This window comes from Phasianus colchicus, chromosome 10 (assembly GCF_987193195.1).
Source record: "Phasianus colchicus chromosome 10, bPhaCol1.hap1.1, whole genome shotgun sequence".
NCBI lineage: Eukaryota > Metazoa > Chordata > Aves > Galliformes > Phasianidae > Phasianus > Phasianus colchicus.
Window position 1 is genome coordinate 9750405 of NC_143445.1, and position 23484 is coordinate 9773888.

General features: G+C 37.8%; 2 long non-coding RNA genes across 3 annotated transcripts; one reads left to right on the plus strand and one right to left on the minus strand.

Annotated features, from left to right (window-relative positions):
* Positions 1-168: 168 nt before the first annotated feature.
* Positions 169-14452, minus strand: LOC149916597 (uncharacterized). Its single transcript, XR_016469449.1, has 5 exons — positions 14311-14452; positions 7190-7276; positions 6005-6194; positions 1037-1078; positions 169-563 (listed from the first exon to the last, which is right to left on the minus strand). It is a non-coding gene; the product is annotated as an uncharacterized LOC149916597 (long non-coding RNA).
* Positions 6189-19183, plus strand: LOC149916598 (uncharacterized). Of its 2 annotated transcripts, none has more exons than XR_016469451.1 (3): positions 6189-6502; positions 7940-8167; positions 18528-19183. It is a non-coding gene; the product is annotated as an uncharacterized LOC149916598 (long non-coding RNA). The 2 variants fall into 2 exon arrangements; XR_016469450.1 differs by lacking the exon at positions 18528-19183 and adding an exon at positions 17526-17742.
* Positions 19184-23484: the final 4301 nt, after the last annotated feature.

Here is a 23484-nt window from a genome sequence, read left to right on the forward strand (position 1 = left end):
TTTTTTCTTTTTTAAATCTAGATTTGACCAAAACCAAAATACAATTCTCAAAAAAATATATAATTGTTAGAGCAATTGACCAAAGTTTCATGCATTATGAAACTCCAGCTCAGGTAATCCAGTGAATCAGTATACCTCCTGGAGTTTAAACAGACCAGTCAGGCCTATTTGTTTTCCAAATGCTATTAGAGCTTATTAATTTATTTTTAATTGGAAAAGCTCAAGGGAATTCTTTTTATAATGGTAAAATAACAGAGGTTTTATCTGATAACTCCTACTCAGAAATACTTATCTAGCTGTGCACATAGTAGGGTTAGGTGCTTCAGGACATCTCTGCTTTCTGTGGTGCTGCATTGAATGAGAATCCCACTCCACCTGATCTTGGAGCCCTGGCTGCCTGAGCTTCCACTCTGTCCCAGCCTGCCTCTGCTTGAGCCCTAAGTCTTGCATGTGGAGAAGAGGGAGAAATCAGCTCACATCCAGATTCTGCTTCACAGCAGCATTGCTGCCACATGCTTCAGCCATTTGGCCACATAAACTCCTGTCCCTAATTGAATACAGTCCTGTAAAGCAACAAAGATGTGGCACTTGTGAGTCTGGTAACAAAGAGCATGGAAATGAAGCACCAAACTACCATCCTCCCAAGAGGTGCAGCAGCAGCACTCCACATTGGTATTTTCAGCCAGAAATATTTGGCTTGCAGGTGTTTGGCTTTCTGATGAATAGCCCTGATTTTCTACAGAAAGCAGATACTTTTTTCTGGGAAAAAATATTCTCACAAAATCCAATTTTCCCTTTAAAGAACAGATGGCAATGGAAATTTTTTAACCTATAAGATGTAGCAACATGTGTGATTTTTCTTCTTCCCAAAAGTTCTTTTCTGCGAATCTATTGACTTGCCTTGTTATGCAGAATTGCAGTAAATCTTGCTGGCTCTGAGCCTAAAACTTGCCCACTTTCCCAAGCTCTATCAACTGAGTTATTAAAGAAAGATGCTTTCTCATTTTCTGAGCTCACTACAGGAAGGACAGCATACCTCTGTCACTAGATAAGATGGCCATGGTCCCGTACCAGCCAGCTGAAAAAAAAAAAAGGCTGCTCATAAGAACCCACAGAAACAAAGGACACCGAACTGGTCACCAGGAAAGAGCAGTTAAGTCTAATACATATCTGAGAATCATAAAATCATTAGTAAAATTTAGTTACTAACAGACATGTGCAGGTTTCCTAGAAGACTTCTTCTTACCTGCTTCCAAAAGAAAAAGCAAAGACAACTGCAAAACCAACTCATTTATGTTCTGAATTTGTTATGATTCAGTCAGCAAAAGAAAGAAAATCCAGAGTCAGAGATCACCCCCTCCCTGCTTCTATCACAACGGGTTACCATCCTTAATTTTACGCAACTGTGTCATATTGTGACCAAATATTGGAGGCTTGATCCTTAACTTTGAAGTTTTTCTCTTTTGTGGAATTCAGCCAGAACCACAAAATTTTTGAAAAGGCAGTGCTTGACTGTATTGAATGCAGTTTCCTCTGTGAAACTAAAACCAAACAGAAAGCTTCTACCCTTCCAAAGGGATGTTTTTTAAATTGTCTTTGACCCTCTTTCTTTGTATTTGTATTGGCTCTGGTTGTTTGATTAAAACTCTAGGACACCCAATTCAAAAGAGTATTTTTGAAAGACAAATAAGGAAACTTTGATAATTTTTCTTCAGATATCTCCCGTAATTTTGTATAAATGCTTTCCAGTTTTGGCTTACATTCTTACACACTTCAGGAATATCTGAAAGTTAATTCAAGAAATACTTTACTTTGGCCCTGCTTTATAGTACTTTGATGTGTCAGTATTAATTGAATTTAAGTATGCTCTTTAGGAATATTTTATATAAAATAGAGATTTTGGAGTTCAAATTCAATTATACATATGCACACTTCTTATAGATATGTGTATACATTTATATATGTAGCCTTCAGCAATTATATATAAAGCTATAATGTGTTCAACTAGCCAAATACAATAAACAAGTCATTCATTATTTTAAAATCCTATTGACCTTAGCGATAACTTTTCCTGAAAGAAGAATGCAGACTTTAGCACCAGCAGAAATTAGTGAAGTTTAACAAAATATTTTAATAGAGCCTATGACTAATTCCAAAGAACTTCTCAGAGGGAGGTTTTAGTGACTTATATGGAGGAAGGGAGATTTCATATCAATAAATATGGTGGCATCTGCCAGATAAAATGTTTTAATAATCCTCTGGGTGTGACTTCCCTCCCACTAATGTGTCGGACAGTTTAGATTAACACCATATGCCTGTTAAAAGAATGAGCTGGAAACCAGTGTAAATAGTGAGAGTTCATTTTGCAGCATTTTTTTCCCAGCATTCCCAGTATCCCTATGCTAAGGATCACCAACAGTACAGACAGGATGATGAAAGAGGAGAAAAAGCCACAGGGAGAGGTGGAAGCATGGAGCCAACAGAACCAGGAAGAGGAGGAGGAAAAGAAAGTCAAAGAGAGAGCTAATGGGAAATTATGGGGACTAAGGGACATGTTAAGTTTTTGGTAGAAAAAGTAGACAAGGGATATTGTCCTGCATCATTGAGGATATGGTGGTTTTCAGAAGTGATAGCATTAAGCCAGAAAGGGGATTGGTTCTTGTAGAAATGTGGTAAAGAGGATGGGTAACATAAGTTATCTCTGCATCTAGAGATACACAGGTAATGACATCACCTCCAGGAGGGAGAGCTGGTGTGAAAGAGGAATCAGGGAAGAAGAAGCTCCCATGCCAAAATTACAGTGACAAGGCAGTGGCATTATAAATTTACGCATTCAAGTCAAGTCCTGGATACAAGATTTCCAAAGGCAATTTACTCTTATTTTGATTGCCATGTTCCTGGTGTCAGCTAGGTTGTTTCTTTAGTGAAGGGAAGGAAAACACCTCAATCTGCTTGCTCCTCTGTTCTATCTTCAGAGCATAGAGGCTTGCCTGACAACAAAAATAGCATCCATAAAAATGATTCACACTCAGTCAATCAATATTTCAAAAAAGAATAAGTGACCTTCACTATAATACATAAACTAATTTGGAATAGGTAAGAAGAAATAATGTTTGATTGTAAATTTTAATGAGTTTTCTTTGTATTACTGTTGTTTACAAGGTAAACTCTGCTCTTGCTATGCAAGTCTTCAATGACTGGATAAAAAATAAAGGGAAGCATTAAATGCTGGTCAGGCAGAGGGCTCTGAGCTTGTGGTTACTAGACAAAGAAAATAAGTAAAATCAGAATATGTTTCTTTGTTTAGAAAATGCAGAGGTAACGTTTCCAAGAATTATTTGTACCTACAGTCTTAACCAATGACTTTGGTCCCAGTGACCGTCGGGCACGAAATACAGTTTGTCCCCCAAATAATGTTATATATTTTTTTTAAGTGCACAGACATTTACACACAGAATGCAAAAAAGAACTGTACTTCAATCATAAAAGAATTAGAGAATATAACAGACCTTATTCAAAGGAGTGGTTCCATTTACGTCAGTGGAATAATTAGCTGCGATAAGAGTTTAGAGGATCAAGCATGTGTAGCAGCCATCTGTGCTTCTTACTTTTTATCCTCAGATAACATTATTCTCTAGCAACCAAAAGAAAATGCCACGCTGACAGGTAACCCAACCTTTCCAAACAGCATGTCAAGTCACTGACTGCTTGGGTGCGACATTTGACTGCAATTGCTTTCACACTTTGATTTATTCTGCTATTCTCATGAGTGCCCTGCTTCCCCTGTGCAAATTCCTGCAGACACATTAGCATGGAGACTGTCACACTGCTCATCTACTTGGCACAGCTGAGCTCTCAGCTATTCAGCCAACACCCTTAGACTAACCCCAACCAAGGTGGCAGCTCTACATGCTACCTTCTACATTCAAAAATGTGACAAGTCAGCCCTTACCCTCTGTTGCAGCTACCACAGCAGACACTAAAAACCTGCTAATTGTTACTGTGAAAATTTTTTTGTTAAGACCATATATTGAATCTTCATTGAATATTTAAAAGTTATGCAAAATAACCTTCACTACAGTATAATATTATTATTATTAATACACTTTAAAAATGAATAAAAGTCACTGATTTTCCCTAACAGATGTTCAGAGAGAAACTAAGGCCAGACTACAGGGTCTGGCATGGCCCAGTAGCCACAAGAGTCACAGTGTCTTTCTTAGGTGACATTCTGAACATACAATAGCAGTAAATCAGTTTCACTCTAAGAGTTAAAGGTGTAAGGTTATAACTTGTTTCTGATCAAAATACTGCAAAAGCCCAATATAGTTGTGCATTTTTATCTGGCAGAATGTGTCAAGCTTTTTTAAATTTTATTTTTTACTTGTTTAACTTGCAAATCAGATAAGTCTTTTACTAAGAGAAAATCCCTCCTTTTGCAACGAGCAGCACAGAGGGAACATGAGAAAGCCTATCAGCAGCCTCTACCAAAACATTCTTGAGGTCAGCAGCATAGTATGCACCTTGTTACCTGTCCTTGCTAAAGTCAGGTTTCCTCAAGAATTTGTGCAGAGATTTAGATTTTTAGACAGTGGTATCAAAAGAAAGGGCTAAGAAATGAGATTAAAATGAATGGAAAGGGCCTTCGGTCCTTCTGTATTTGCTTTCCCAGGGTCTTACTTGTGGAGTCTCATATCTGATGATGTGGGATAGGACTTCAGAATAATCAGTTGATTCTTCTCAGTCAGAGCAAGAGCTTCCTTCCCAGCTGAGTGCCCCAAGCACCTGGTTATGGGTCCTGGACTGACAGACAGACTCTTTTCCTGTTAAGGGTGTTTTAACCTGATCTGAATTGCTAAGGAGTCACTGACCCAGATAAAGAAATGCTGCCAACCTGTTTGTGCTGGCTAAGGCACTCCCTGGCATCTGTGAAACTGTGATTCAAATATCTGTTCCAGGGTGAAGTGGAGAGCGTCTCAGGCACAGAAAGTGAGAAAGCAGCAAGGAACTGACTCTCAGGAGCTTCCACTTGAATCAGGGTAACTTAGGACTGTATTAGCTGATGGTCAGCTTTAAGGACTGATCCAAAAGGACCCCAGGAAAACAATATGAGGTTATTCGTGCAGGTGTACTCAGAATTCTCAGCAGTGTCATGCTGACATGAATCTTCATCTCTTGCAGAAGTATTCCTCTTGTTTCCCAGTAGTGCTGTTTCCTAAGATGACTAAAGTAAAAGTTCACCAAGAAGGGGAATTGTCCAATATGAGTCTAAAGTGAAAACAGACCATCAGCCAATGCAAGTCTGACAGTCAACAACTCCAGCCAGCAAGTCTACCATGTTTGGGAAGAAATACAGTGATAAATTTCTGGGTTCTTTTTAGTGTTACGGTAACATTAGTACAACAATTCAATGATTTCAAGTAGCTTCTGATTAGCATTAGTAAAAGCACATAAGAATGTTGCTGTAAATCTTCACCAGTCAGTATTGCAACATTCTTCCTATCGCCTTTTATGGGCAATGTGACAGCAGCACAAGGCATGCTGTTGAAATGAGATAGTTCAAAGTCTACGTATGCACACTGTGACTGAGCTTTCAATACCACATCCCTGTAGTACTCACGAAGGAAATAAAACACTAGGAAATAAAAACTTTGACTTTCAGAGAAAGAAAGGCAGCAGGAAACCATGAAGTTCTGCTAATTGGGTAAGCCAGACCTAGAGCTGTGTAAAACTCACAGCTTTGGCTTGTCTATGCTTTAGGAAGCATTGTCAGTAGGATGGTTGGCTTTGCCTAACCAGTGAATTTCAGATTTAAGTTTGTTGGAAAATCAGAGCTAGTACTGAAACTAGGCAAACTTCGCCACGACTTTTCCCTAGTACGTTGTCATTACAGTTAATTTCCTGCTGCCTCTGACAATATAGAACAGCAGAAGAGCAAAAAAGCAACAAGGCCTAGCACTGGTTTAACGTGACCCACTGCCACAGTATTTTCAAGGTTATTTACCTGTGCTGGAGAACATAGACAAGATTTCTCTGGTTCTGAGAAGATGAAGGACTTGGATGGTTAGTGCAATCTTGAAAGCTGCAGATCTGTGCCCAGCAGCTGTAATTTTCGCTTTGCATTCCTCCAGTGTGTCCAACAATACACCACAGTAATCATCTCGAGTTAGCTAGGATAGAATTACCTGTGCACTCTAATGGAAGTTGCAATAACATAAAAAAAATTAAGTCTATTTTACTTAAGCTGTTCTTTGTTGTAGAAACTCATGTAAGCATTTAAACCAGAGTAACGTTGGATCACATTGTGTCTGAATCCAATGAAATTACCATGAATCGCCCTCTTACTGCCTTGAACTGTTTTAACAGAGTTCCTTTTGGCTTCTATGCCTAGAAAATGTTTTCTCAACAATTCTTGTTCTGGCCCTGCAGGTCAGGAGTGTGACTGGAGACCGTCACAAGTGAAATATGATGACTGGTGTGATGTAGCATTCTGATGTGTCAGGTGAGTTCAGCATGTCTCCTGCAATAATTTAGCACTCCACATGCAGCACAATTAAAACCTGAAGAGGAGGGTTCTGCCTTCCCAGCATAGACCTTTCTTCCAACCATTCTTCACATCTCACATTTGCAACTCTGTATGACCAAGAGCATGTTTTGGAAGAACATTCTGTCTTCCAGTTGTTGCCCATGAACAACTACTGTGGTTACCAGCCTGCCACAGCAGCTTCAGTAACTAAAGCAATTTCAAAATATCATGCTAATTTTTTCAGATGACTATATCATACATTTAGCTTGTGCAGAAAGTAATGTTCAGCAAGAAATGTAGCCACTACAAAGAACATTTTAAAAAGAGCATTTCTATTGCCTAAGAATTAAAGAAAGACATTTCCCTGTATCTATAAACAACACAGTAAAGTTGAATAAGGTATTGTGCACATAATGAAGTCAAAATCCCATTGAAAAATTAGCATGAAAATTCAACTTTATCAAATCATTCATATTTCAGGTTTTCTGTGGAATTCAGAATAGGCTTTAAAATGTATCATTAGAGAGTAACTATTATTCATCTCTTATTCTGAACATTAAAATCCAAAACATCTACACAAATCAACAAGTTTTCCTACTTCTTTTCCACAGAAATGAAATCCATTGATTATATTAGATATGAATTGTTTTCCTGGCCACTTACCAACAGTATGGAGAGCAATTCAAATCATATTTCCATGACCATTTAGTAGCTAAATCTGTTGGCTGCAGATTATCTGCCAAGAAGACACTGTTATACAAACAAAATATACATTATTATCATCTGTGGAACAGACTAGGTTACGTTTATCTCTACATTAATATCAGCTTTCACAATACTGGAACAAAGCATCTTCCACAAGCAGTTGCTTCAGCAATTAATTCGTCCCCATTGCTGACTTTGAAAGTGTATGTTTCTTGGATAATGGGCAGTAGCTCCCTGTAGCTTTGTCTACTATAATTACAGCAGTAAGAATTGATAAGTACTGAAAATGCAGTTCAAATATAGTACTACTTTCTACCTTATCAATCCAGTCATATAGACAGGATAGATTTATTCTGTCTGATCTTCCCAAGGATATTTATTTCCTATTGTTATTATCCTGGTGGGTACAAGAAGTAATTGCAGTTGCATTTGTTCTGCAATAATTATTTATTTATTGTCCCTTTTTTACCCCACATTGAATGGAGTTTGCAAGATCCTAGCAAATCGATACAGTAGCACCACAGCAGACATCAAATCTGCATGATGCAGTGCAAGAAATGGGGAACAGAAATAGTTGTGTGTTGGAAGCTGACTAAGAAAAGAAGTAGAGTTAAACGCTGAGAACTATAAAACTTACTTTGCGAGCTTAGTTACTTCTGTGAGAAAACACTGAGTCTCTTTGTACGTGAACATCTGCTTTCCACCAAGGCCTTGACAAAGTTGCATGCGTTACATCAACTCCTCTGCCTCCTCATTACAAGACATGCACGTGTCAGCGCCCGACAGTTGTGCTGCAGGCACCCAGGATTCCTGTGTTTCTTCAGAGCAGCAGTGTTAAGTATGAGGGACACCACCCACTTTCCAGCAGAAAGAAGCTGGCTCTACTAGAGTGGTACTATGAAGTCTGAAGAATTTCTCAGCTAGTGCCAGAGTACGGTAAGTGGTTAGCTAGACACACTAATCTCAATTTAGGTGCTACCTTCTCTTCACAACAGCGGTAAACCAAATGGAGTATGTCCGTACCAAGATAGGTCCCTAACTCAAACAGAAATAGGGCAGCACAGTGGTGGGGAGCCCTTTCCGATAATGTTAACACCAAGGAATTGTGGTGAAGGCCACAGAGACATCCTAATGATCTCTTAGTGTTTGGTGACATTTTTACTTCATAGTATTCAGGACTTAGTTAAAAATCCCTGGCTGGAGGTTAAATTGTGGGGGAAGATATGACTTATTCCAGAAGTGGTTGTGAAGATCATTGCTCGAGTAATGGAATATCCCAGTTATGGCTTCCAGAGGTTCCAGGATAACTCTATTTAATTGTGAACATTTAGTTTGCCATTAGAAAAAGTGGCTTGCATATCAGCATAACCCTGCAGCTCCTTGTTCTGGTGCAAGTGAAGGACTTCCTATAAAAAATTCATCATTGCAGCTGGTAGCGACAGGGTCCAGCAAGCTTCAGGACTGAGTCTTTCATATAGAAATATCACAGAGTGCCCAGTCTCACTGTCCCTTTCCCCATCACCATGACAGTAGCTGGGGAACACACAATTTGATTTGGTACTTGAAAATGTGACTAATTGGTGTCAATAATAATTTAAAAATAGGTTAATTGAATATACGATAGGAATGGAAAATAGGATAAGAGATGATATTTAGACTAGAAGGTCTTTTTCAGGCTGTGGAAAGGAACAGAACACAGTTATCTTTCCTCATGTCCTAAATGTCATCTCTAATCTTGTTTTCTATTTCTGGTGTATACTATACTGCTTTGCTAGTGCCACTATAGCTAAAGTGGTGTAAACCCCTCTTTTCAAAGGTTCATAACTCAACCATAAAAATTTTGCTCCTGACTGAAACTCAGTAAACAGGATGCAGGACTAGAATATGTTGAATTTTTAATTACTATATATATTTTTGTAAGTTTGTAATTTAAAAACAAAAAAACTTGAAAGCCTAGGAGCACACAATGTATAGCACTAGAATGACTCCAAAGTACTGTTAACACCTTACTAGGATAATTATAAGCTTAAAAAAAGAAGGAAAAAAAAAAGATAACTTTCAAATAGAGATCCACTCCAGTGGAATTTACTTTTTTGAAACAAAAAGAATGGGTGGTTACGCAACCTGAGCAATCATTTGAGCTTAAAACTGTTTGCAAATATTTATCGGAATGGTTCATTAATCTGCATTTTACAAAGGCTCCCAAGTACACATGTACATAATAAAATGCAACAACACTACAACACAGACAAGTCAGTCAATAATGAACTTTTTGAAAACTTCATAAATATAGTTACACGGGCCAACAGTCTGCAATTTTTTTGTTCCCCCCCCTCCCCCCCACATAAAAGGCTCTCTGTTTAGCTAAGATAACCTTATTCACGCAGAAATTATCAGATATGGTTCATCTGTCTTTCTTTTTTCCATGTGTTGTAATGAATGAGTTGTATATAAAGCTTGGATAAGTCAGAAAAGATGTGATGGATGGCTACTAATATTTGATGAACACACCGTAAGACTGGTAAAATTAGAGTGAAACAAAAGGGTTTTGGCAAAGATTGCAGAGATACCATGAAATTTTGGCTACTGAAAAAAAAAAAGAGAAAATCTGTCAGATTACTGAAGAGATAACAAACATAGATAAACCTCATAATATGGAAAGTGAAAAGTAATGCTGAAACAAGTAATATTTGACAAGTGAAAATATATGACAGGGAGGTAGCACTACCAGTACAGACTTAATGCTTACATTCACTTTGCACTTATTTTCTGTGTTGAAAGAAACCACCACTACTTTAGACTAAGATTTTGCAATTGGATCTTTACCAATGAATCCTTTCACAATGTTTTCTGGAGAGAAATATCTGACTCAGAATGTACATATGAAGAGCAAGAGGCTACAGTGACTTTCTTTACCTAGGTCTAAAAAAAACATATCGGTAATGACATTGGAGAATTGCAGCATTAGCTTAAAGAGCAATTCAGTATTGCTATTAAAATCAGACAACAAATTTCTCAACATACAAAATAAGAGATATTTGGTTTCAGGTACATATCTGTATTCTGTGGACCTCTAGCACGCAGATAATTTTACTACAATTTCATAAAATGGCTTGGGTTGGAAGAGACCTTAAATATCTTCTAATTCCAACACCCTGCAATGGACTGTTTGCCTCCCTTCAGCTCAGGCTGCCCAGGGCTCCATCCAACCTGGCCTTGAACACCTCCAGGGATGTACAGCTCTGTGGGCAGCAGTGCCAGTGCCTCACCACACTCTGAATACAGAATTTCTTCCTAACATCCGATATAAATCTCTCCTTTTTTACTTTAAATCAATTCTCCCTTGTCCTATCCCTAACTGACAACAAATAAGATTATGACTATTCTTTCTTACATAGACTACCTTGACTTTTGTTGTAAAAATTAGTATTATTCCTGTTTAAGATATTCTCCCTACTTTATTTCTTATAGATTTTTTTAAAGTAACAATAGTATAAATTAAATATTTTAAATATGATATTTGCAGTTGAAGTTGTACCTTCAGTTTCATAACCGCACTTTAAAAGTTATAGGACATGTTTTTAGAAATCCTAGAACAAAGTCAGTTGAAATCAGTAAGGATCACTTGGGGTCTGGCCCAAATCCTGCTGAAGTGAATAGCCTTCTTGAAGTGAATTAATTGGGAATGATTTTTATTTATTTTACTTCCTCTAAAAATCCAATAAAATCTTCACTAATGTTTATGGAAATGTAAGCATGCATTCCCAAACAGCTAAGTCATCTTTCATGACAATGATTCCTATTATAAGTATGTGAAGTTTGTGATTAAATTTCATTCAACAGAATTTCCAGTTCAGATTTGTTAGGCTGACAAGGAGATTTAACCTTATTCTTGTTGTCCACTTTCCTATTCCCCTACGTGTCCAATTAATTTCAGTGAAACTCCTGGAACAAGGCACTAAATAGACAACAATATTAAGGGGAAAAAAAAAGAAAAAAAAAAAAGAAGCAGAAGTCATTCTTCCTTTAACCCATGAAAGGAATACTTATTTAATGTCAGCTCCTTTCCTGACTCTTACAGACAGTGTATCTCTCTCCTTCATAATTGATCTGGTTATTAAGCTTTAAATGGTAGCTACTGAAAGACCACTAAAGCTATTTTGGAAAGCATGCTTGAAAAGCTTGTTTCCTTGAGAAAAGAGATAGGGAAGATTCTAATCCTAGGACAGCATAAAATGAAGAAGTATATGGGAAATTTCACTGTTTAAATATGCTAAAATACAAGAAAGTAGGCAGACCAAGGCCTAAATTCCCATCATCTTTCTCATGCAAGAAACATTGAACCAACATTTTTGATCCTATCTTAAATATCTGACTCATAGCTGCAGGCTCAGCAATATGCAGCTCACAGTTTAATCAGTGAAGCTTTCAGAAGGACCTCTGTCTTTCAACATCTGAGTGTTTAGCTGTCTACATCTGTGATCATTTCTTTGCTGTAAGCTAGGAGACATCAGAAAAGAAGATGGATCCCTCCAAGCACACAGTAAACACTTGGTGGATGAAAAGACACATGACACAACATTTTGTTAAGGAATTTACAGCAAGTGACCTGCCCTATTTCACAGTGGTAGCAACTATATTATTCACTGCACATAATGAATTGGTAGGTTATGCTAATCTGGAGAGGGAAGCGATCAATTGCATATGTTCAGACTATCTCTCTCATTGATTTTGTAATTAATGATTAATGTACATTTTAGGAGGGAGAGATTGCTGAGGAGGGAACTTCATGTGGAGAATAAAAATGCTACAGTAGCCTAATCAATTATATATAGTTGACAAATGGGTGCAGGATAGCAGTATGAAGTACTGTGCATTAGTAGTGGTCAGAGAGAAGATGTCACATCATATCTGTATTAATCTTTCCATGGGTTAAGTGTAATCTATTGCATCAGCAGGACCATGAGAAAACTGTTTGGTGTTTCAAAATCATGCATCTTTGATGCTAACTTGAAACCTATTTGCTTTGTTCACCGATAAAAACATTCATAATAACGCACTAGATACCGAGGAGATCATTTGTCATTATATGCCTGATAACATAATGAAAGCCTGATAGAATAGCATTTTATAGAACAAATAGCACACTTTGCAAATAAACTTAGGCAATCTTAAGTGTCAAGAGAAGGGGGTAAACCTTTGGAAATAGGTAGTAGTACATCATATTTTTAGGTGCAGAGGTTTAGCTTTCATTCCTATGACAGGCTTTTCAGCCTCTCGGTACAGCTACAGCTGCCCTGGGATGAAGTGACAATACATATAACCAACTTCAATACTCAGCTTCAGCTGCATAATGACATTTTGATGGACAATGTATGCAGCAAGCTCTAACAATTCTTATCAAGTGAATCAGAAGCCCACTGCAAAAATGCAGCATTCAGTTCCTGAATCCTGACCCACAAAAATGACTGTTTCTATACATGAACTTTTCACTGACTTGACTGTGATTATACATAAGAATGATAGAAACAGGGTCGTGCCCAGGAACATTTCACAGCAGGACATAACAGACAGCAAACAAAACTGTTTCACTTCTTCAGAAAGGTTCCCCTTAACTTTGGGTGGCCTGAAGGACCTATTTATTCATGTGCATTTATTTATAAATGCATAGATATAGAATTTTATTCACTCTTGTTTCTTTCCTGGAAATTCAAAGCAAAACAAGACTTTTAGAGTGACTTCAAAATGTGTAGGTGGGAGATCTGTCAGTTCTTAATTAAAGGATGGCAAATGCTAAATTCTTACAACAAACAATTCTTTTCCTCTAATGGTTCAATTAAATGAGTTGTGAGACAAGACATCAAAAGTAGAGATGTCTTTCTACATAGACAAGATTGATGTACTGAAGGGACTCTTGCCTCAGTGCAAATGAATATCAAACTCACACTGTGAAGTCTAGAAATAACTTCTTTTACTTTATATCAGGATTATCTTACCTGATATCTGTAATATTCTAAAAATATCAGTTCTGCTGTAACCCACAGAGCTCTTCAGAAAACTTAAAATGCTAAGTTAAAAACGAAGGAACTACATAATCATCTTCTACCACTGCCACCATTCTCCCTTTTATACTACAAATAAATGTGTAAGGGGTGGATCTCTTTTTTTCCATGGGGTTGTTGCTGTTCATGACAGTTACAGTCTAGCCACTCGTACTATGTGTCTCTGCCATGCATGGAAAGCAAAACAATTACATGTACAAAGATACCACCTATGCTTTGCAAACAACACAAACATGCTCATCAGGTCTTGCAGAGAATTCACAAACACTGGAAATTCTTTAAGGTAGATCAGATCTGTGGAAGGCCTGGTGGTCAGTCTTTCTCCAGTTACTTAGCTTTGCTATATGTACTTTTCAAGCATGCAAAGTGATGCTGTCTGCTTTTAAAGAGCTATTTATTCTCACCTTGGTCCAGAGAGCACTGTACAACTTATAAAGAAAGACTATGATCAACTACAGGCGCCATATAGAAATCTGGGTTTCATTAACTGGAAATGTTGGGCTTTGATGATATTTTCTAAAAGGAATCAGTGTTCCTTAAAATAAGTCCCACTGACTTTAATGCAAATCAAGTCATGCAAGTCATCTCAGAACAGTAAAGATAAAATGGTCATTTAAGTATTTAAAAGTAGAAACAATATTGAGTGGGTTATCCTATGTGCAAAAAGGAAAGAAACTCAACTATATAACTTGAAGGCTTGCATTAAAGCTGCGTACTTGTAGAGAGGAGCTCAATGGGAACTGAACAAAAATGTTTTCTGGTCTCCACAATCCTATATCTCTAATATACCACTGCTTTCATTGAAAGCAAATAGTTTGTGGAATGTGGATTTTCTTTCTTTGAAATGTGTTAGCATACTGAATACACCTGTTTCTTGGCACATGTCACAGGCTGAGTTGGTAGACTACATTAAAGAAAGGAAAGAGAAAAAGAAACCCTAAATGTCATACTAAAATTTGGAAACTTACAAAACAGGAGACAGACCATTATGAAGTCACACACTATAAAAATCCTTACCTGTTACTCAGAAATATGCAGAAAATAAATTTAAGACGGCCACTTTTCATAATACATAGATATTTTTCCTGTGAAGCAGCGTAGCAGCTACAGGCCCAACTTACTCTCATAAAGCAGACCAACATCCAAATTAAACTTTGGGAAAAACTGGGAAACTATGGGAAAAAAAACAACAATAAAACAGGCAAATAAATACCACCTAAAGACAGACAACACTGCAGTTTGTGGTGCTTCTGCTCACATGGAAATTTGGGCACAGGTGGAAGGAGTTGTTTGCTATTTGTTTTTACAACTTTACCCCTTCAGCCATTTCAAAACTCCCATAAAAGTACGGTGCCAGCGTCAGTCATATCTCCATGTAAGCCTCTGTTACAATTCCATAGGAGCTCTATGCTATTTGTTTCCTTAACAACATGTTTAAGTTAAGTAAATCCATTCTCGACTTTCAAATTAAACTAAATAGTGAAGTGTGCAGGAGTTCCAACTTTCACTACAATTTCTTTAAAGCTTGTAACACAGTGCCTGATGTAAATTCTCCAGTGGGTCCCTGAAGTTAAGAAAAGGAAATGAGCACATCTCAGAGAAGGGGTAAAAGTCAGGGCTGAGGCAACTACTTCAGGTAATATTACACAGGGGAAAAAAATGCTCTTGAAGGTGGTTATCATGTTTCCTGCACTTTTCTTTAAATGCTGCCAAGCAAAGTAACCGCTCTTTTAAACAATTATATGAACAAACAAATATAAGAACAATAGATTAGGTCTTGTAAAGATCTTTTAGCCTTTCCTTGGCACTTAAAATACAGATGTCAAATATTGTCAAGACATCTTATTCTGTTACTTTATTTTTGTTTTTGAGATACTCTGCTTTTCAAGACTGGGCACTTCTCCAAAACCCACACTCCAGCTTGTGGCTTGAAGAATTTTGTGAATTGCTACAGCTCATTTTATTCATAGGGTTAGAGCAGATGATTACAGTCATCTCTTCTGATCTTAAAAGCTAAAAAAAAATCCTATACTAGCCAAAAAATTATGATGTCTCAAGTGGCGAATTTTTTTTAAATAAAAATTCTCAGTAGTCTGTAATTTTCCTAACATGTCACTGGCAGTCAAAACCTAATGGAAGTTCCCTCTGTCTCTTCTTAAAGAACACCTCCTCTAATAATGTATTTTGTATAAAGGCAGACATGTTTTCCCTCAGGACAGAGAGTTTCCAGCTGGAGCATGATGAGTCACACAGCTTTTCTTCCTTTTGTATAATTCAATTATTTTAGGAGACTTTTTTCTTCAATTGAGTGAGTTTTTTTTTTTTTTTTTACATATTTTCACTTCCATTTTCAAGATGTAAGCAATCACACTTAAAAATTCAAATCAGTTCATTTGTTGGTTGTGATTTTTATGATTCAGTGTCCTTTTTTATTTGCAATTACTAACACTTTACCACTTAAGACAGCACTTCTTATAAACTTTTCCTGTTTCTATCCATGAATCTTTGCACGTCAAACATAACCAATATTCTGAAGTCAGTATTTTAAACCACTAAAAATGCAGAATGTAACAAACATGGATTGCATATTTTCTGGTACAAAAAAAAACCCTTCTGCAGTGATGTAATGATCTAATGAAACATAATGGAACAAAATGGTGTACAATGGAAAGTTAACATTCTGGATTCTAAGAAAGCAGTTAAAAAAAATCTCATTCTTCTTAAAACATACCATGAGGGGAAACAGACAGACAAACAGCAACAACACACCCATATGTGCAGTAAAATAAGAAAGGGAGTGATTTAATTCTGGATCATCTAAATCCTCATTCTGCGAATAATTTTGCAGCTAAATATCTTAATTACAGAACAATTATTCCATGACACACCTTCAAAATGCATTTCTTCTTTCTTCAGGTGAAATGAGGTAATTTGGCTGAAATATTGATGGAGCTGAAAAAACCTATAAACGTTAAAGAAAAGGCTGCTTCCAAAAACAAATCAAAACAAAACAAACAAACAAAAAAGCAAGTGAAAAGCAGCCTGCTTGATACCAGCCAGAATACAGTGGGTTACATTCTTGCATTTCTTTTCTAGGGAAAATTTAAACATTTTTAAGTTTTATTTTTGTGCCTTCAAGTGTAAGTTTCATAAAATAAAACTTCATTCTGCCACATCAGTACACTGCTGTAATTTGGAAGCCATCAATGCAATCAGGGCTGATCATCCTACAGACTTTGTAACTTACCTTGCAACATCATCAGTGCAGAAGCTAGATTTCTATTCTTCTTCTGTCTGTTTAGGAGCTACTAGAAATAAATGCATGATGAAAAAAATCCTTTCTCAATTTCTGATAGCTTTTCCTCCTGCATGATACAAAGCATTTCTTTATTTATTCTGAGGTAATTGAGACTCTGGGTCTCATAGGTCTGTCAGCTGTTACTTGTTTGCTGCAGGTTTACTCAGTGCTGCAGAGCTAATTCTTAGAGCAAACTTCAAAATTTAGCTTTATTTGCAGGGGGGGAAAGGTTCAGTCAATTGGATCACATGATCATTTGTTGATTGGTCAGCAGATAGTAGTATATACGAGTAGTATATGAGATATAGTATCCAAGAACGAGAAAGAAAGAGAAGCCCTAAGCACAGGACTTCATCAAAAACCTGCTGATAAATGCAAGTATGGCAGCTAGCTCATCCACTTCCTTATGAACCTCTTCAAAGATCAGCAAGGTATGGTTTATATCCCACTCAGTAATAGTAGGAACAGTTTTCATTCAAAATTTCGTTTTAATTTTAGTGAACATAATGAGACAACTGTTAATGGGTCACACCCAGCCTAACTGTAAGTGGAAACACACAATGGCTTGGGTTGGAGGGACCTCAAGAATCATTAAATTCCAGCCTCCCTTGTGCCCATATCAGTCAAGACAAGACCAGGTTATGGATATACCATCTGCTTATGGGTTTCTGCTAAATCTGATTTGCTCCCTAGGAATCTGCCAGACATAGGATCTCTGAGACAGCTTGCTGTGAGAGAGAGTGACTTCCACTGAAAATGAAAAGCAGAGTGCTCCAAGGGCCCAGAGAGGGTTAGAAGCACAGTAAGCCCTAAGTTCCTTGGGATTTGAGGGGATCTCAACCAGATTAGTTACAGAGAGGACAGGCTAAACAAGGATCAGTCTGTCACATGCAGAACTGGGATAATGCTGGATTTCCCACATTCTTTTTTTCAGGCAGAGGTTACATCCTGCTGCTCAAAACAAGCACAACAGCAAGGGCAATAATGACCAATTTCTGTTGTTATTCATTCCTTTTCCACAGTACTCTGTAAACATGGAGCTTTGACAAGGAAGAAAAGGTAATCTATGCAACATAGTTAAAAGAGCATTTGGTCACAGTTGGGCATTACTATGCATGCCCTTCTCTATTGCCAAAGAGAGAAAAGGTTTTCCCAGCCCCCATCTCACTCCAGCCATTCAATGACCTATATGTTAATTTACAATAATAAAAGAAAACGGATGCAAAAGTTTAAGTAAAGGAGTAAAATTAAACCAGGAGAAGAGTTTGCAGAACAGGAGCTTAACAAACAGGTATGTGGTAACAAACAGGTAATTATTACTATGAGAATGTGAACAGTAGATGGAAAAAACATACTACAGGAATAACACAGATGTTGTGCTGTATCAGTCATACTCCCTGGCAATGGAATACAGGCACAATGCAAAGAGTGATGCTCAGAGCAATGAGCAGATAGGCTTACAGTCCATTGTAAATAAACATCACTGAGACTATTTGCACACTCAAAGTATCAAAAAGGAGAAAAATGTTTTTTGCTCCGATTTCATCCAACTTAAACATCTTTTATAGAATGTGCATTCCTCTATCTGCCCTTCTGTTTTATGGAGGGGAAGAAAATGAATTACAGATTATGAAATGGAATAAACAGAAAGACAGTATGAAAGCAAACATGGATAAGTACTGTGTGATAGTCCAAAATTTGATCATTATCATGAAATAACTTACTTTTGAAAGTAGCCCTAATTGGCTATTAACAGCAGTAGCTAACAATTTCAAGGCAATTAATAATATTTTAAAATAATTAGTTGGTTAATATATTACATTAGAGTATACGGTAAGCAGAAGTCTTGCTAATTATATATATTATTCTCCCTACTTTGCTTAATGAAGGTGTCTGGCCTTTAGATTAATTCATTCTCTCTCTTTTTTTTAATCAGTGTAACTAATCCTCCCACATACTATTGTGACATTAAAGCTGAAAGATGTGGATGAAGCAGTGACAGAAACACAAAAAAAAAGAGCATTAAAATGAAGATTTGGTTCCAAGCTGCAGAAGCAGTTGCACAAACTGAAGAATAAAGATGTGAGAAATTTGAGAGAAAAATGCAGAAGCCTGAGTCAACATTTGAACATCATCTGCCTAATGCTGAAGAACAAATCTCCACACACAGAGGTAATCACACCTACATCATTTTGATTTTCAGAACAAAGCCATTTCTCTAACAAAGGATACTACCACTCCAGACCTGAAATGTATTTTTTTTTTTTCTGTTTTCTCCAGAAGCAGAGGAGTGTTGGGGGTCTTGGGTAAAGGGAGATTTGTTCCAAATTAGGAACTAATCATTCAGGAAGGAATAGCAATGAATAAATTGTTTACAGTCAAAATCTCTTCATTTATACCGATCATAATTACATTTTGCGCTCAAACGCTGCAGTACATCCGTGTGCTGAGTGACAGCCTGCTGCTGTCATCGTGCAAGTGAATTACCTTCACTGTAAGCCAGAAGTTTTCCTGTCCTGCATTCCATAGCTTGTATTTTTCCCCTGGGCTCAAGAAAAATTAATGCTGAACTCTCTGGGAAAATGATCCTGGTTTTTGAGAGAGCAAGGTGGAGGAAACAATTCTGTGCTGCTCCCCAATGAGAACAAGGGCTGTCCCATGTCCCAGGCTCAGCCTTAGTGTTCGCCCATCACATCAGCATGATGTTGGTGCAGCCCTGCACACAGATCTCAGAAATCCCCTCTCCACCTTCTCGATGAAGCCCAAGCTGTTCCGACCAACTCAAATTAGTAACAGCGTGAGGAGACATGAGGTCATTCTGGCCACCTAATTACCTCAGTACACATCTCCTACTACTGTCCTGTATGATGCAGTCCTGCTCAGGATCCCACAGAAGCTGTCAGGGTTTCTGGAACATGACTGCTCAGTAAACAGGACAAGATCTCAGAAGGAACTGTTTCAATGTGGTGAATGTCTCTCAAAAAAACACCATACCAAGGTCAGATTTTAACTGTGAGTTTGCTGTTAACTTGCACATATCATATGATGATAAAAGTTGCCTGCACTCTGAAATACGTAATAAAACATTGACCTTTTGAACATTACTTCCTTTTGTTATCAGAACTTCCTAAAGTTATCAGTGCACATACAAACACAATAGTCTGAGGTTCTCCCACTTCTCCGAAAAAATCTTTGCTCAAATTACTTTTCTCATAGTGCTGTGTAGCAGGTGACCAATCCCTTTTCTCATCAGAAATCCCAGCAGCAGCAAATAAGATTATAAAAGGCATCTAAAAAGTTAAAAGTTTATAGTAAATTCCTTTACTATCTCTGTAATACTTTCTCTTGGGTATTAATTTGTATAAGACTTTCTTCTCATTTACTTCTCATAGAAATCACTGGAGAACACAAGACTAACACAAGATATTTAACACAATCACTTATCCAAAAGTAAATGCATTATCTATTTTTGTTGGAATGTAAAGCACTACATACCTTGCGGCAGAAATACTCACCTTGGCCCACAGATCACAGAATAGCTCAACACTGTTATTTTGTGCCTTATTTGCCTTTGGTACCCACACATGGTCCCTCAACTTTAAGCCAGTTTCTTGCTTTTCAACCATTAAAGAAAAAAGAGAGCAGCATTGGCTTCAGGCAAGTGCTCTACGGTCATCAGTGTAAGTGGCAACTCCCTTCAATCCAAAAAATCCTGAATTTTGTCTAACTGCAGCCCTTTAAGGACTGATATGAAACAGGAAAGGGGATAAAAGGGCTTAGATGCAAGTATATTATGTTTTTATAGATACTCTTAGAGATACCTATCTCTATATCCTACTCACAAAATAGGCAGAATCCAGTGAAGATGCTAAAAGAAGAAAAAGATGCCCTGGTTCTGGTGGCTCCCATCACTTGGCAAACTCATTAGTGAGACCCTGTGCTCACATAAAGTTCAAGGTGTGACACGGGGCAGTGGTACCACCACCTTCCTTTTAAGTAAAACCCAAGAGATGCACGTCAGGAACACAGAAGTCCCTTTTTGAAACGTGCAGAGGAAATGCCAGGTTTGTGTTTGCCAAGTACCTGATTTCAGGGTTCGTTCTGCTACTGCATATAAATTTCTCTGGTGTGTGTTTGGCACGACATGTTATCCTAGACTGATCATATGTTCACAGATTGCAGAGAGTGTGTGAAAGCCTTTTTTGCTGTAGTTATTGGGCGAAGTCACGTCTGCTACCTGGTACTCATGCAGAGAAATCTGTAATCTGGGAACAGATGGTGTGATAGAGAGAGAGACGTTGTCTGGAAGACTGCAGAGTTTTTTTACTCAGAGGAGATGAAAGAGGAATGTACAAACCCACCATAGCATGACAAAAACATGAAAATATAGAAGAATGTCAGTCCTGAAGGTCATTCCTTTAGAATTCACCAACTGTCTATGTACCATATGTGCATACCAACATACCAAGATGAGCCCTGTTGCACAGAGTGAGAGGTAACTTAGCCAAAATTGCAGGATTGTAGATGTACCATTCAGAAAAGTGATGCATTCCATAATCTAAACACACAGCTTGAAAAGAATCTTAAAAGTGTGTATATATATATATATATATAGCGGCTTTTTCTCTCTTTTTTTTTTTTAATTATAAAATTTCATACCAATAAACTGGAATTGAAAACTTCATATCCTCATCTTCAAGTCTTTGGGGGATATCTTCAGATCCAAGATTTTTTCAACAGCTTGAGGAGATGCAGACCAAGCCTGGCTTTGGAGTCCAGGTGCTCTTGGAACCAACTGCCATCAGGACAAGCCCATCCTCCCAGAACAGTAACATGAAATGAGCTACTTTACCAAAATGCAGCATTGCAATACTTCAGAATAAAACAAATTGGATCTAAGCAGTAGTAAAATTCTTATTCAGCTTTCTTGATGTGTAAATTTTAGTAATCCACAAACCAAAGCTATGGGATGCTGTTCTGCTCATGGGAGCATCCACCTCACTGGTCCACATCTCCAGGTGAGAGCTTCGGTGGCCTGGGGCACTGCAAGTCTTCCAGGAACAGGAGCATAACCAGATATACCTTAGCTAATGTGAGCATAGATCACACTGTGGCTGTGACAACACAGAAGTCCACAAAGTGAAAAAAAAAAAAAAAAATTTCTGAAGGTTTTAATGGAGTGTCCTATGGTGGCAAAATCTCTCTGCATGGCCCTGAATCCCTGCCATCACCTATGCTGGGCAGTTTGATGCAACCCTGCTGAGTCCCCACAGCTGCCATCACATTGTTGGTTGCAGAGATGCGCTCTGAAAAACAAACGCTCCTCTCTTGTTCAAGTCAAAAATTGTGATCATCCTAAGTTCCATGTTCCCAAACACAGTTCTGGAGTCCCAGCCTAAGTGAAAGCAAGCAAAACCCTATGTGGGAACGCAGCATCACAGCAATGGCAACAAATGGTCTGAAGTAAGGAGGTGACACTGCCCCACATAGCTGCTGTCTTGCAAAGGCTGTTTGAAGCGATAAGCCAAGGGATCACCTGTTGGTATCTTGTTCCCAAAATGCTTCTGTGTGACAGGTATTCAGAGAAAGCTGGGCCTAGCCACAAAACCCCTCAGCCCTGTGAATTACACACTGCAGGTACTCTCAGCATGAGCCACTCTAAAAACTTCTCAGATAAAACCTGTCTGCAGGAGCAGGGAAGAGAGGAGAATTGAGATGCTGCTCCAGTGTAAATCACTGGTTGAAACCAATAGTACTACCCTCATATAAAACTGATTTGAAAAGATAATCAAGCCTTGATCAAAGAGGATGAACTCAACATAAAGGTGAGAGGTTGCAATCTCCCTAAATTATTGTCTGAATGAGACAATTTTCAGCTTTTTCATCCTACAGCTGAGAATTCTGCTTGTAACACATCAGATGAAGCCAATTTTAAGAACACTTCAGTTTTTAGCCACCACAAGATTTTACATTTGGGTGCTATCCAGTACTTCAATTTTTCACAAGAAATCTACATTGTCAGATACAGACAAGCAACATTATATTTTACTCTTTATTCTTCCAGCAATATGTCAGTCAAGTCACAGAGTTAATTCAAGAGTTAAGACACTCAAAAAGAAAGAACAAAGGATTCCAAATTAACTCTTGATACTTTACTACAATTGGACAGCACTGTGCCACTACAGATGTGAGAAAAAAGATGCATAGAGAATCTGAGAATCTGTCTTAAAGTTTTGCTTGAAAGCAAAAACATTAATAGGAGCTATTACCCACAAACTATGCTATTAATAAGTTATAACAAGGCCACGTATCTATTAATTTGCATGGGAAACTAAAAGGACAGTAGTTTATTTTGTGTCATATTCTGCAACAGCCCCTCCTAGCAGAAACACACTGGAAGACCCTGGGAGAGGAAGTCAGAGCTCCCGATAACATGCCTGCTCCAGTATCTGTTTCTACAATTAAGCACAGCTCTTTTTATGATCATGTCCTTGGCTGTTGGAGCCAGGCAATGTTCCATTTGGTTATACTGAGTGCTTGGCCATCTACACCCACCAATGCACCGTACACAAATGACTCGTATGGAAATGCAGCAAAGCCTGAGAAATCCATAATTCACTCATAGTTCACTCGCATAATTCACTCGCATTTCTCTCACATTTTCTGATACACAAATCACAGAAAAATGATTCTTCTAAAGGTATGCATTAGTACTGCAAAACATGGTACACCCACAGAAGCTGAAAAAACACAATAACTATTAGCTTCCTAATACTTTCACAGCTCTTAAAACTTAACTATAATTCCTATACTCTTTTTTTTTTAGTAGACCACTCCTATGTAACCTTTTAGGAGCTGTATGCTTTTATTGGACAGCACAACCTCGGTAGCTA